The following is a 14,050-nucleotide window of genomic DNA, read 5'->3' on the forward strand; positions in this document are numbered from 1 at the left end:
TACAATTAACATTTGTGCTTATTTGCATATTTATGTGTATAGCAATGGGAAGGTTCAATGTGTCTCTGTGTAGGTATGGGTGGAGGTGTCTGAGTAGATCTCTGTGGGTGGGAGATTTTTGTGGAGGACAGTAGTATATGTTTGCACACTCAGTACTCTAAAGAAAAAAGTTTGGCCCTGGCCACTACAAATTGCCATCCAGCCCTTAACACAGGGCTAATTCTAAGCCTGGTTAAAAAACAACAACAACACCAAAATTAAAATAAATAACAACAAAAAACCAGACTAACAGTTCCTAAAAAAGGAACTTCAGTGTACCATAAAGTCAGAAGGAATGATCAAAAACCTGAACTAAACATTTAGACTGAAGGCCATAAATATTTAATCCAGTATCAGATTTTGTGCCAGTGTTCGTTTTTGTGGTTAATGGACTGAAGCACTTGTTTGCAGTCCTGCCTTGGAAATTCTTAGTCTTTCATTTGTGTTCAGTGGATAGAATTCCAAAGTTGTTGGGCCATATAATATTTATGTGCAACTCTAAGTGCCTGTTTTTAAAGCCCTACCTCCTCATGTGGATGTTAAAATGTCAGATCCAGTAAGTTGTTTTATTCCCATTGCCTGCCTGTTATGTGATTTAAATTCTCTTAGAATTTCCAGAAAAATAAAATGTGTAAATGAGTGAGATTACCACTGCTAAATAGGGCCTGAATATATAAGCCAAGCTTTAAGGAAGATCTAGATAGGACGAAAGGGCAAGAAGTGGGTGGAGAGTTTCCTCTTGCCATGCTTTGGAAAAGTCGATGTAACTTAGGTAAAATTTATGATATTGGTGAGGACAGCAATACTCAGAATACTATACATATTCTCTTCTGTAATTTGTCGCAAGCAATATTGAGAGTAGTCACACTGACAATGCGTTGTGCCTTTTTAAAAATATGTTTTTTATTTATTTTAGAGCCAGAGGAAGGGAGAGTGATAGAGAGATAAAAACATTGATGAGAGAGAAACATCGATCAGCTGCCTCCTGCACCCCCCCTACTGGGGATTAAGCCAGCAACCCAGGCATGCGCCCTGACTGAGAATTGAACCCTAACCTCCTGGTTCATAGATCGATGCTCAACCACTGAGCCACACCATCCTGGCAGTTTATGCCTTTTTTGATTGTTATTTATATCTAATATTTATAAATTTGTACATAGTTCAATGTTTATTTCATTTAAAGTGCTATTATACTGAGTGAAATAAGCCAGTCAGAGAAAGACAAATATCACATGATTTCACTTATAAGTGGAATCTAATGAACATAATAAGCAGATGAACAAAATAGGTCCAGAGTCATGGATGCATTGAAAAGAATGACAGATCTCAGAGGCAGGGAAGAGATGGGAAGAGATTAACCAAAGAACTTATATACATACTAGAGGCCTGGTGCACAACATTCGTGCACTGGGGGAGGGCGTGTCCCTCAGCCCGGCCTGCACCCTATCACAATCCGGGACCCCTCAGAGGATGTCCGCTTGCTGGCTTATGCCCACTCCCCCTAAGCCAGCAGTTGGACATCCCCCTGGGGTCCTTAGTGTTGCCACGGAGGAGGGAGAGGCTCCCGCCACCACCACTGCACTCACCAGCTGTGAGCCCAGCTTCTGGCTGAGCAGCACTCCCCCTGTGGGAGCGCACTGACCACCAGGGGGCAGCTCCTGTGTTGACCGTCTGCCCCCTGGTGGTCAGTGTGCATCATAGTGACTGGTCATTCCGCCGTTTGGTCGATTTGCATATTAGGGTTTTATTATATAGGATATGCATAACCAATAGACACAGACAATAGTGTGATGAAGGCCTGGGGTGAGGCAGGGACTGGAAGGAGGGGGACAAAGGTGGGGGAGAAACTGGGGGACATTTATAATACTGTCAATAATAAAAAAAGGACTGCAGAGAAGAATAATCTTATTAACTTCAATTTTTATAATCATAAGAAGTTAGGCCTTGATCTTGATCTAGTTGAAGCCCTACACTTTAAAGTGGTATAAACTCAGAGTTTGATAGGTTAAGCAATTTGGTCAAAGTCACAAAATTGGAACTGGAACTAAGCTTTTAGACCACCAGTCGCCAACCTTTCAGACCTCATGGACCACCAGTGGTCCACGGACCACCGGTTGGCGACCACTGCTCCAAAGTTTTCCTCTAGACCATGAGTTAAGGATCCTTTGTACTACAGCCTGCTGCCACTTTATTTTAGACTTAAGTTTTCCCCATGAAATGTGATTTGAAACTAAACATTATGCTCCAGCAATTACACATCTTATGGGTCACACAGATAGACAATTAACAGCATCAAGGAAAGGACATATTGTATAAACTTACGGCTTCATAATGGCAAGAGATGGGGGTGGGGTTACAGGAAGAATGGGGGATATGGAGAGGATGGAACAATCTCTGCCAAATATTTGCAGGTGTTAGAACTATAAATAAGGCATTGGCCTTGAGAAATATTCCAAACAGAAAAATCTGTATCCATATGTACAATTGAGATAACAAAAGACTGGATATAATAAGCCTGTATCTACAGAACACCAGCTTTTTGAAAACATCTAAAACATGAAAACATTGGATGATGGATTAGCTATTTGGCATCATGCAGCTATGGCCCTTGTCTCCAGGGATGGATAGAACACAAAAATATTTTACCAAAATATACTTTAGTCTGTAACTAATCAGTAATTTTTAGAGAAAGAAAGTCCAGATTTTGAATCATTCCCCTTTAATTTTTAAGGAAATGTGCAGAAAAATCTGATTATAAATTAAGTAGAAACTTCTTTTGCTCATTTTTGGACAGAGAGTGGAAACATATGAATCATTCCCAACCGTGTGGTTATATTGTCTGGAACATCTTGGATTTGGGGAGGGAGAGGAAAGTGCTGCTTATGTCTGTGTGGGTGCGGTGGGGTCACTTTGGTTTGGTGCCAGGTGTAAAAGGATATTAGTTCTCCACCTAAAGCAGAGAGAAAATCTGACTTTCAGTGTCACATATACTCACTTTTTTGAGTTAATTTTAATTTAGAAAAGTATTTAGGATTATCCCCTTAATCTACTTGATTCTTCTCCAAGGAGAAAGGAAAACATTAGCTGTCAGAAGCTGTGGGGGAGATAGCCTTGAGCATACTTCCCTGGCCTTATGGAAGCACAGCAGTCCTACAGGAGAAAAGGAAAAATGATAGCATATATATATATATATATATATATATATATATATATATATATATCCTATCTAATAAAAGAGTGATATGCAAATTAACCATCACTCTGCTACACCCACAAGCCATGCCCACCAGCCAATCAGGAGACATTATGCAAATTAACCCAACCAAGATGGCCTGAGCAACAGAGCGAGCAGAAGGCTTGGGTTTCCCCAGCAATGGAGGAAGCCAAGCCTTCCACACACCCTGGCGGGCCCAGACTTCCACTCAAGGCTACAAAGTTTCAATTATAGAAGATAAAGAAATCCCAGATCCCAGGGCCTCCGCTTGGGTCGCCGGGGGGTGTGGCCGGCCTGCAAACCACCACAGGCCCCTCGCCCAGGCCACCCCATGCCCCAAGGGAACCTCCACCCTGATCTGGTACACCCTTCAGGGCAAACCAGCTGGCCCCCACCCATGCACCAGGCCTCTATCCTATCTAATAAAAGAGTAATATGAAGATTGACCATCACTCCAACACACAAGATGGCTGCCCCTATGTGGTCAAAGATCCTGCCCCCATGTGGACACAAGATGGCCGCCACAAGATGGCCAGCAGGGGAGGGCAGTTGGGAGGGACCAGGCCTGCAAGGGAGGGCAGTTGGGAGCGATCAAGCCTGCAGGGGAGGGCAGTTGCGGGGGACCAGGCCTGCAGAGGAGGGAAGTTGGAGGCGACTGGGCCTGCAGGGAAGGGCAGTTAGGGGTGACCAGGCCTGCAGGGGAGGGCAGTTAGGGACATTCAGGCTGGCAGGGGAGCAGTTAGGCATCAATCAGGCTGGAAGGGGAGTGGTTAGGGGGTGATCAGGCTGGCAGGCAGAAGTGGTTAGGGTAAGGTGACCAGACGTCCCGCTTTTGGCGGGACAGTCCCGATTTTTAACAATTTGTCCCACGTCCCGCGGCGTTTTAAAAAAGTCCCGATTTTTGGAAAGAATGCACGACAAGCTAGGGAACAGCGGGAGAACGGGAAGGGAATATACGGTTTTCGGCGGCCATGTGGCTATTTAGCCAGGATATGAGTTTTATATTATTTTTGTTAATTTTATAATGTTAATTTAACTTTAATAATAACAAATAATTGTTGAGAACTGATTATCGAGAACTGCTTATCAAAGTTCACATTGTTGATCAGTTGTTAGAATTCGACCACCATTGTTTGGACTTAATGAACAATGGCATTTTTTGGGATTGGCAATGACGAAAACATTTTGTAACTGTCTCTCAGACGATACACATCGTACTGTGTGCTAGTAAGCTAGTTAAACAAGTGATGTCATTACAAATCAGCTATTCAGATAATTTAGGTAAGTAATTTATTTATTTATTTTATAAATACATAAATTTTCTTGAATTTAGCAGACAGTACTCATATTATTTATATTTTATAGTGGCGGCAAAAAGTCTAGCGCCAGCCTTGAAAGTGACACTTACGACTTATGTTACAGCAAATTCATGACCTTTTAAACAACAACAGCCATCTACTAAAAAAAATTCACTCAAATGAGAAATATGCCAAAGAATAAAATAATACTATACATAATTTTTTATTTATTGTATTTGTAAATTGTACTTATGAACAATTTACATTTAAACATTACAGTTGAAATTTAAAAAATATATATTACAAAACTATTTTTGCGTTCTATGAAAATTTTTGTTGCTCCATATAGACCAAATTTTTAATCAAGAACCCCCCCCCCCCCCAGGTCAATGGTGTCCCGCTTTACCAATGTTAAAATCTGGTCACCTTAGGTTAGGGGCAATCAGGAAGGCAGGCAGGCGAGCAATTGGGAGCCAGCAGTCCTGGATTGTGAGAAGGATGTCCAACTGCCCTTTTAGGCCCAATCCTACCGGGATTGGGCCTAAACGGGCAGTCGGACATCCCTCGAGCGGTCCCATATTGGAGAGGGTGCAGGCTGGGCTGAGGGACACAAACCCCCGTGCACGAATTTCGTGCACCGGGCCTCTAGTGTATATATATATATATATATATATATATATATATACACACACACACACACACACACACACACACACACACACACACACACGGGTTTAAGTTTCTGGCCAGTAACTGATACAGTATTTATTTGCACTTTTTGGTTCTGGAGCTTAATTCTTGGCATTTATAACTCTGTACAAACATCCCTGATTAGGATTAGTGTTCTCCAATATTTATTTGTTTAATAAAGAATAAACAAACCATTACGTAATAGATGCAAGATCAGAATAACCAGAAGCTAGTTAACATGTATTCAAAATGGTTTAGAGGGTTTGGGATACTCAGTATAGTTTATTATCCTTACTTAGTTGTCCAGTCTACTTACATGCCTTCAGAAGACTACCAGTGGTTTAAGTAATTCTTCAGTTTCAAAGAATAATTGTGTTTATGACAGTTATTACAGTAGTAAGTCCTATCAAAGTAGTTATTTTCTCCATTACCTCTCTTTTTACTTACTAATCACAGTATATAAATTAGTTCATTATTTGTGCTGCTTTTCTATAAAACTGCTTCACATTTTAGAGTTTTCATTGTCACATGAGTTTCTCATCTTAGAAAAGATTGATATTATTGTATTAGTAAATGTTGGCTTTATAAAAAGAGGTCCATTTCAATGGCTCTCTCTATCGGTGCTTGATCTCAACTTGATATTCTAAGTCCTGTACAACTTGGTCCTCATGCTGCCCTTCTGTCTTTTTCCCCTTCCACTCTCAAACATGCTACCTTCATCTACCCAGGGTAGCCTCCCAACTATCTGCTAAACATACAATTCTCTTTCCCAACTCTGAACTTTCACTCTCACTCATGCTCTTCTCTTGGCCTGCTTAGCAATCCAACCTATTCTTTAGCGCTCACTTGAAACCCCACAAGGCCACTCCAACACACAGCAACTATACCATAAATTCTTTGGGGCAAGTCACAAGGTCTTTTCTTCAGTATCCTCCTTAGTGTCTAGCACAAATAGTCAGGGTTCAGGGTTTAAGAAATCCAAATGAATTAAATATTTGTAATGGATTTGCAGCAAGTATACCAGTATCTATAGCTTGTTTTGGTTCTTATCTTATAAGATATAAATCTGTCTTGCCATTATGATTTCTTTAGCAGCCTGAAAAATCTCCTGTGAACTACTGATAATGTTAAAAACCAGGGTTTTAGCAAAAGTATAACATGTCCTTAATTTTAAGTGCCTATCCATTTTGATTGCTGGATTTTCCAACTGCCTAACCTTATTGTGACATCTGTATAAATCATATGTGATTATTATAATTCTTTTTGAAAGTGATGTCTTCACATTTCCATGCCCACAGCCTGCCAAAAATATAGCTGATGAAAACCAGTGGGAATAGAGGAATTTCCTGAAAGGAATAAACAAGCACATTTTCTTTTTCTCATTACATTTCCACAAATTCATTACTTCAAATAATTCTTAAATGCAGTTATATTTACACATCAGGTATCTTGTTGTTAAAAAATATTACCTGGCCCTAGGATTAGCTTTTGGTTATGGTAAAGTAAAACACACACACACACACACACACACACACACACACACACACACACGAAGAAAGACTGAGACAGAGAGAGCTAAAGATTGCCAGACAAAAAAGGGAGATATGAGACTTGGAGGATGTTCAAAGGAAAGCCACAATGAGAATTAAAAGGTTGGAAAATATGATATTCTGGAATCTTACCATAGTTGATTGCTTGTCCTTCTTCCTACTCAGTCACTCTGTCATCCACCCACCCTTCCTCTCTCAGCCACTACCTTCTCACAGGCATTTGTCTACTCACCCACTTGACACCCACTTCTGTCTGCCAAGACAGATACCCTCTCAACATAACTACCAATGGGCATTTGGCTGTTTTTGAACAAGTGTTAGTATGAATATAAGAGAAAGAAAGAGAAATATCTTTATGAGACTGAGTTGAGAGTGGGTATATTTGCATATATATGCATGTGTCACTATATACAAGCATATGTGTTTTTGCACGGATGAGTGGCTGAGGATGACTCTGTCTGTGTCTATGTGTATCTATGAATGTGTGTCACTGTGTGGAGGAAGAGATAATATATGTTTTAATTTTCTGTAGGTAAGTTGGATATGAGAGGTCATAAGTGTAAGGCAAGTTTTCTGTGACTACCCTAGGGAAGGTTAGGACCTCAGCAGAACCCCTCCTGATACTAAGGATCTCCATAATAAATGAGCAAGTTCATATATTCTCATGATAAGAAAAGTTTCTAGGTGGAGACCAGGGCCGGTTATCATGGGTGAGGGAGCAAAAAAAGTTGTTTCTCACTTTCACGCACTTAGGTACTGAATCACAGCAGCTAAATATAATGAGAACAAAGAATTTCAGTCCAGATTTGCACTCTCTAAGGTATGGTAGTGGACGGTTGTGTATGGGGGTGGGGGTAATATCTGTCATGCGGTGTCTCAGCTAAACAAGCCTTCAACTCACTATTGTAAAATCATTCTTGCTTGTAGATAATAGCTTCTCTGTGGTCTCTTAATTTCCAAGACTTGCTCCCCATTACTTATAATATGTATAAATCTGTTCATCTTTTGTACGTGTATGGGGATAAAAATGCATTTTATTCCATCTCTGCTCAAACTGTGTGCTAAGACTTATTTGGACCTTTATTATTTTTCTTCTAATAATTATATTGATTCTCTGGCTCAGTTCTCATGTAGCATTAACAGGGTTCTGTGTTAAAAGATGATTTATATTATTTCTTAGGATTGAGAACAAGTTTAGCAAGTAGATACTCCAGCTGTCTGTGCTCTTATCTTTCTATTTTACTGTTATTTCTTTTGTCCTAAGTCTTCTCATCAACACATCTTAAAAGACCTAACAATCATTAATCTGCGAACAGTTTACAAAATGTTGACTCAGAGATTGTTCTTGGGTGGATGAAAATCCTGTCTGTTAATATTGGGCAAAAGAACATTTTATAGAAATAAAATATAGGTGAGGAAATATTAAGGAAACAAGAATTATTGAACCAGCCCTAGCCGGTTTGGCTCAGTGGATAGAGCATTGGCTTGCAGACTGAAGGGTTCTGGGTTCGATTCTGGTCATGGGCACATGCCCGGGTTGCGGGCTCGGTTCCCAGTGAGGGCATGCAGGAGGCAGCCAATCAATGATTCTCTCTCATCACTGATGTTTCTATCTCTCTCTCCCTCTCCCTTCCCCTCTGAAATCAATAAAAATATATTTTTAAAAAATAATTATTGAACCAAAAGAAGTGAAGTTTAAAGGGGAAATGTGATAATGGCATTCAAGTTCATAAAGGATTAATATAATGAGTTAATATTAATTAAACCGTAGCACCCGGGATTTAGGCCAGGGTTTCATTCATTCATTTACAAAAAATAATGAATGCTAATTTTATTCAATGTAGTAGGAGCTGGGGACACAGAAAATAAGGCACAGTCCCTGCCCTGAGGTGCTCTGAGCTGAGTAAGTAAGGGAGATAGATATGTACATAGAAAATTCTAATTCAGTATAGTAAGTGCCTTGACAGAAGATTGCATAGGATTCTCTGGACTTGGCAAACTCATTAGTCAATGGAGCCAAATATCAACAGTACAACGATTAAAATTTCTTTTGAGAGCCAAATTTTTTAAACTTAAACTATATAGGTAGGTACATTGTTATTAACTTAATTAGGGTACATGGTATTTTGTGGAAGAGCCACACTCAAGGGACCAAAGAGCCGCATGTGGCTCGCGAGCCGCAGTTTGCCGACCACGGCTTTGGAGCAAAGAGGAAGAGTCAGGGAAAGGAAGTCATCCAGCTCAAAAACAGAGATTCATGAATGGATTTGTTGGAGAGGAGAGCAAACTGGGGAAAGACTGTGAAGAAAGAATTGATAAGACTTGGTGAATGATTATAGTGGTTATGGACAATGGAGAGAAAGAATTTAAAACATGATCTTTGAGTAGATGTCTTGAATAATTGTGGTATTGGGGACAGAAATGGGGGAATTAGGAAGGAGCTAGCAGTTTGGTGAGATGACTTGACTTTAGATTTGAGTTTGATATGATTGTGGGTTGACTCAACATTCACTCATTTATCAAACATTTACTAAACACCTCTGTGGGAACCCTAATCAGAGTACGCCAGATGTTCAAGGCCAGTTTGCCATACGCATGTGTAAAAAGCAAGGACACAGCAATTTTACTGTATGCACTGTGCAGACATACCTTTCTATAACCCAAATATTGATGTCACTAGTTGGCAAGAAGCCTCTTTTGTCTAAGTTGGTATAGAGATGAGAGACTGACCAGCCAGTGCATGGCTGCTTTGTGGGCTGCTTTGAAGAACTACTTTGTCTAATGGCCACTTAGTAGCAATGGCTACTTGGTCTGCAATAAAGTCTTTCTTATATGCTCATATCGTCTTCCAATACCCAGCATCTGAGGACCTGCACTCCCACAACCTATTAGGGGCCAAGCACCAGAAGAGATGTAGGGGTTACAAGTATAAAGATGCCATAGTCCCAACCCCAGTGGAGTTCTCAGCTTAGTGTGGATCAAGAGGCAATTAAGGACACAGTTATAAGACAATGTAGTGAGTGCTATGACAGCAGAAGCACAGGAGGCTGTGAGAGAGCATAGAAGAGACACCAACATAGACTTTGGGTGGGCTTTTGGACCCCTTGTTGGGAGCAAGGGCCACAGTAAGTGCTCTAGTTAAGATAAAATAGTTTGTTCGAATACCTGGAGGAGAGACAGCATGGGTTACTCTTAGAACTGAAAGAGTAAGTGTTTTTTAGGAGTTGAAAGTCAGACCTTTATGGTGGCTGAAAGATCAGGTCTAGAGAGATAAATTTGGTATTTGTAGCATGGAGGTAGAGCCATGCAGTGGTGAGCTAATGACGGCCCAGGAATGAGCCTTGCAGCAGACTAATGATCTAGAATTTTGTCATGGAGGAAGAGCAAAAGGAGGATGTGTAGGAGAGAGAGGCAGAGACTGAAGAGGAATAGTGCAAGTGGAATACAATATTGAGGCCTCCAGGAATGTAGGGTTGACTTTGACTCACTATTCTAAGTATTATCAAAATTATGCTAGATTTGCATTTTTAGTACAGGTTTTTATTTAGAAGGTCCAAATAATAATTTACACATCTAAGCTAGAGATTAACAATGTTATGCATCTAAAGAGAGGGGAAAGAATGTGGGATGTTTCATGTAGCATGCCTGATAAGGTGACTGAAGGAGTGTGGGTCTTTGCTGAATGATTTCAGAAAGTTCTGATGCCCGGCCGGCTTGGCTCAGTGGTTGGACATCGACCTATGAACCAGGAGGTCACGGTTCGATTCCCGGTCAGGGCATATGCCTGGGTTGCAGGCTCTATCCCAGGAAGGAGGCGTGCAGGAGGCAGCCAATCAATGATTCTCTCTCATCATTGATCTCTCTCTCTCTCTCTCTCTCTCTCTCTCTCTCTCTCTCTCTCTCTCTCTCCCTTCCTCTCTGAAATAAATAAAAATGTATATTTTTTAAAAGTTCTGAAAAGAGGAATGGCAACCTGCTCCACCTGGCCTGAGGACTGGTCTGATTATCTCTAACAAGCCTTAGGTGGAATAAATCTTATACATCCAGTATATCACCTGCGTCTCCTTCTATGGCATAGCCTGTGTCTATACAGCAGCAAATAAATGTTTGGGGAAGGAATAAAACTCTGGCATAAGGGTGTGGGTTTTCATTTATGGAACAGATGGTGTGTTCTGCTGTGGAAAGGCCATATGTAATTGATACATAATGTGACAGACTGAAGCAAAAGCAAATTAAGTATTTTAAGACAAGCAGTTAAAAAAAGAAGGCAGAACATGGCCCCCAAAAGTGTGCTAAGATTGTGGCTTCTAGCTTGTGGAAAAGCTGGGAACATCCGTGAATAGACAGGATGACAAAAAAGAACATGCCAAAGAATAGTAATAGGGACACTGGCTCAGGTTATTTTTAAAGATGAAGTTATCTTCTGTCAATTGGGAAGGCTTAGGTTTGTAATGAGTTGGCCTTTTTTCCCCTTTCCCTTCTCTCCCTGCACTTCCAAGATTCAGTTCCCACATCAGAACAGCTTTGGATAATGCCCCCTTTGTTCCTTTTATTTTATTTTTTTTTTAAATCAACTCTGGTGGGCCCTGTCTAGGTGGCTCATTCGGTTGGAGCATAGTCCCATACACCAAACAAGGTTGCAGGTTCGATGATCAGTCAGGGCACATATCTAGATTGCAGGTTCTATCCCCGGTCTGGGAGCGTACAGGAGGCAACCAATCTGATCAATGTTTCGCACATCGGTGTTTCTCCCTCTCCCTCTCCCTCTCCCTCTCCCTCTCCCTCTCCCTCTCCCTCTCCCTCTCCCTCTCCCTCTCCCTCTCCCTCTCCCTCTCCCTCTCCCTCTCCCTCTCCCTCTCCCTCTCCCTCACCAATTTTGAAAAAACCATATCCTTAGATGAGGATTAAAAGAAAATGTTTTAACAAATTTACTCTGGTTGGATTTGACCTATCATACCTTTTAGATAGCAAGAGAGCATACAGGCTAGTGAAGTAGACTTAGGAAGGGTGCGAAGGGAGTCAATGGGGAAAAGGGGGGGTATCTTTAATACTTTCAACAATAAAGAAAAATCAAAAAAATTTTGAAAGAGAGCATATAGGCACTTGGTGGCAAAACTACATGTTTCCATAGAACAGAAAACTCCACCCTCTTTTAGGCTTCAAGACTTGCTATTTCAGGTAGGTGTCTGTAAGTGTGCTCATATGTGAATACATGTGCCTTCACAGAGCATGACAAATCGAGATCATGGTCTTGTGTATGCCATCAGGGAAATCACTCTATCTTTAATGAAGAGCTGGTGTTTTGATGTATAGTTAGGTTTCTTGAGGGAGCCAATGAGAAAGTAACCAGAAATAACCTGTATCTAGAAAACTGAAAAAAAAACAAAACCCACACAACCCTTCCCTCCCTCCCCGCCGCCCCCAGCAATTACTTGAGAGGTTTAGAAAAGCCGTTTCTTTTTATGGGATGCTGTCTGGAAAAAGAATAGCCTGTGCCTGATTTTCTCAGAAGTGCAAAACGTTTTTCTCTTTGGGAAGGGTATCAAAGAAGACAAAGAGGCCAAGTCTATATGACACAAATGAAGTGGAACTTGGGTAAAAATGGGATCCATGTAGGAGTCTGCTAATTTAGCTAACTTGGGCCTTTTAAAATCTCAGTAATGCAAATAAACCTAATCTTCCCCTCACTTTGTTCAATTTAGACATATGTACAATTTTGTGAGAGCTCTAATGATGTAGTCATCTGGAGGAGAAGAGAGTCTCATAGTTTTGTAGCTCAAATAGCTTCTCTAACCCTCACACATGGGAAGCACAAGAGAACCCAGAGGTAACCTCCTGCAGCAGGAAATGGGAGCTTCATCCTGCTCCTCTTGCCAACCTCCTGTCCCTGTTTCCTCCCAGTAGATATCTCCATTCCAATCTCCCCTGCCACTTCGGCTCTCTCTCATTGTCATAGTTCAACTGTACTGAGAAAACTGCATTAATTAGGCTTAGACAGAGAGGGCTTTGCCCAGTCATTAATAGGACTGCACAAGAAAAGAGCAAAATAAACCAACTTTTAAAAACCAAACAAACAATAGAGATACTTTTTAGTATAAGGTTATATATATATATATATATATATATATATATATATATATATATACTAGAGGCCTGGTGCACGAATTTCGTGCACGGGTGTGTGTGTCCCTCAGCCCAGCCTGCACCCTCTCTAATCTGGGATCCCTCGAGGGATGTCCAACTGCCCGTTTAGGCCCGATCCAGTCAGACATCCCTCTTACAATCCATGACTGCTGGTTCCCAACTGCTCGCCTGCCTGCCTTCCTGATTGCTCCTAACTTCTTCTGCCTGCCAGCCTGATCACCCCCTAACCACAACCCTGCACACCAGCCTGATTGATGCCTAACTGCTCCCCTGCCAGCCTGATTGCCCCTAACTGCCCTTCCATGCAGGCCTGGGTCCCCCCAAACTTCCCTTCTCTGCCGGCCTGGTCACCCCTAACTGCCCTCCCCTGCAGGCTTGATTGCCCCCAACTGCCCTCCCTTGCAGGCCTGGTCCCTCCCAACTGCCCTCCCCTGCTTGCCTGATCACCCACAACTGCCCTCCCTTGCAGGCCTGGTCCCTCCCAACTGCCCTCCCCTGCTGGTCATCTTGTGGCAGCCATCTTGTGTCCACATGGGGGCAGCCATCTTGTGTGTTGGAGTGATGGTCAATTTGCATATCACTCTTTTATTAGATAGGGTAGAGGCCTGGTGCATGGGTGGGGGCCAGCTGGTTTTCCCTGAAGGGTGTCCCAGATCAGGGTGGGGGTTCCCTTGGAGTGTGGGGTGGCCTGGGCGAGGGGCCTGTGGTGGTTTGCAGGCCGGCCACGCCCGCCGGTGACCCAAGCGGAGGCCCTGGGATCTGGGATTTATTTATCTTCTATAATTGAAACTTTGTAGCCTTGAACAGAGGCCAGGGCAGGCCAGGGCTGCGGGAAGCTTGACTTCCTCCATCACCAGGGGAAACTCAAGCCTCCTCTCTCCAGCTCTGTGGCTGCTGCCATTTTTGTTGGGATTTATTTATCTTCTATAATTGAAACTTTGTATCCTTGAGCAGAGGCCAGGGCTGGCCAGAGGAGGCAGGAAGCTTGGCTTCCTCCATTACCAGGGAAACCCAAGCCTCCTGCTCGCTCCGTGGCTGCAGCCATCTTGGTTGGGTTAATTTTCATACTCGCTCCTGATTGGCTGGTGGGCATGGCTTGTGGGCATAGTGGAGGT

The 14,050-nt window shown here is 42.1% G+C and overlaps 1 protein-coding gene across 3 annotated transcripts in view; it reads left to right on the forward strand.

The window, feature by feature from the left end:
* Positions 1–14,050, forward strand: part of MID2 (midline 2) — a 120,880-nt gene that overhangs the window by 16,641 nt on the left and 90,189 nt on the right. The window lies entirely within an intron of this gene.

This window comes from Cnephaeus nilssonii (assembly GCF_951640355.1).
Source record: "Cnephaeus nilssonii genome assembly, chromosome: X".
Classification (NCBI taxonomy): domain Eukaryota; kingdom Metazoa; phylum Chordata; class Mammalia; order Chiroptera; family Vespertilionidae; genus Cnephaeus; species Cnephaeus nilssonii.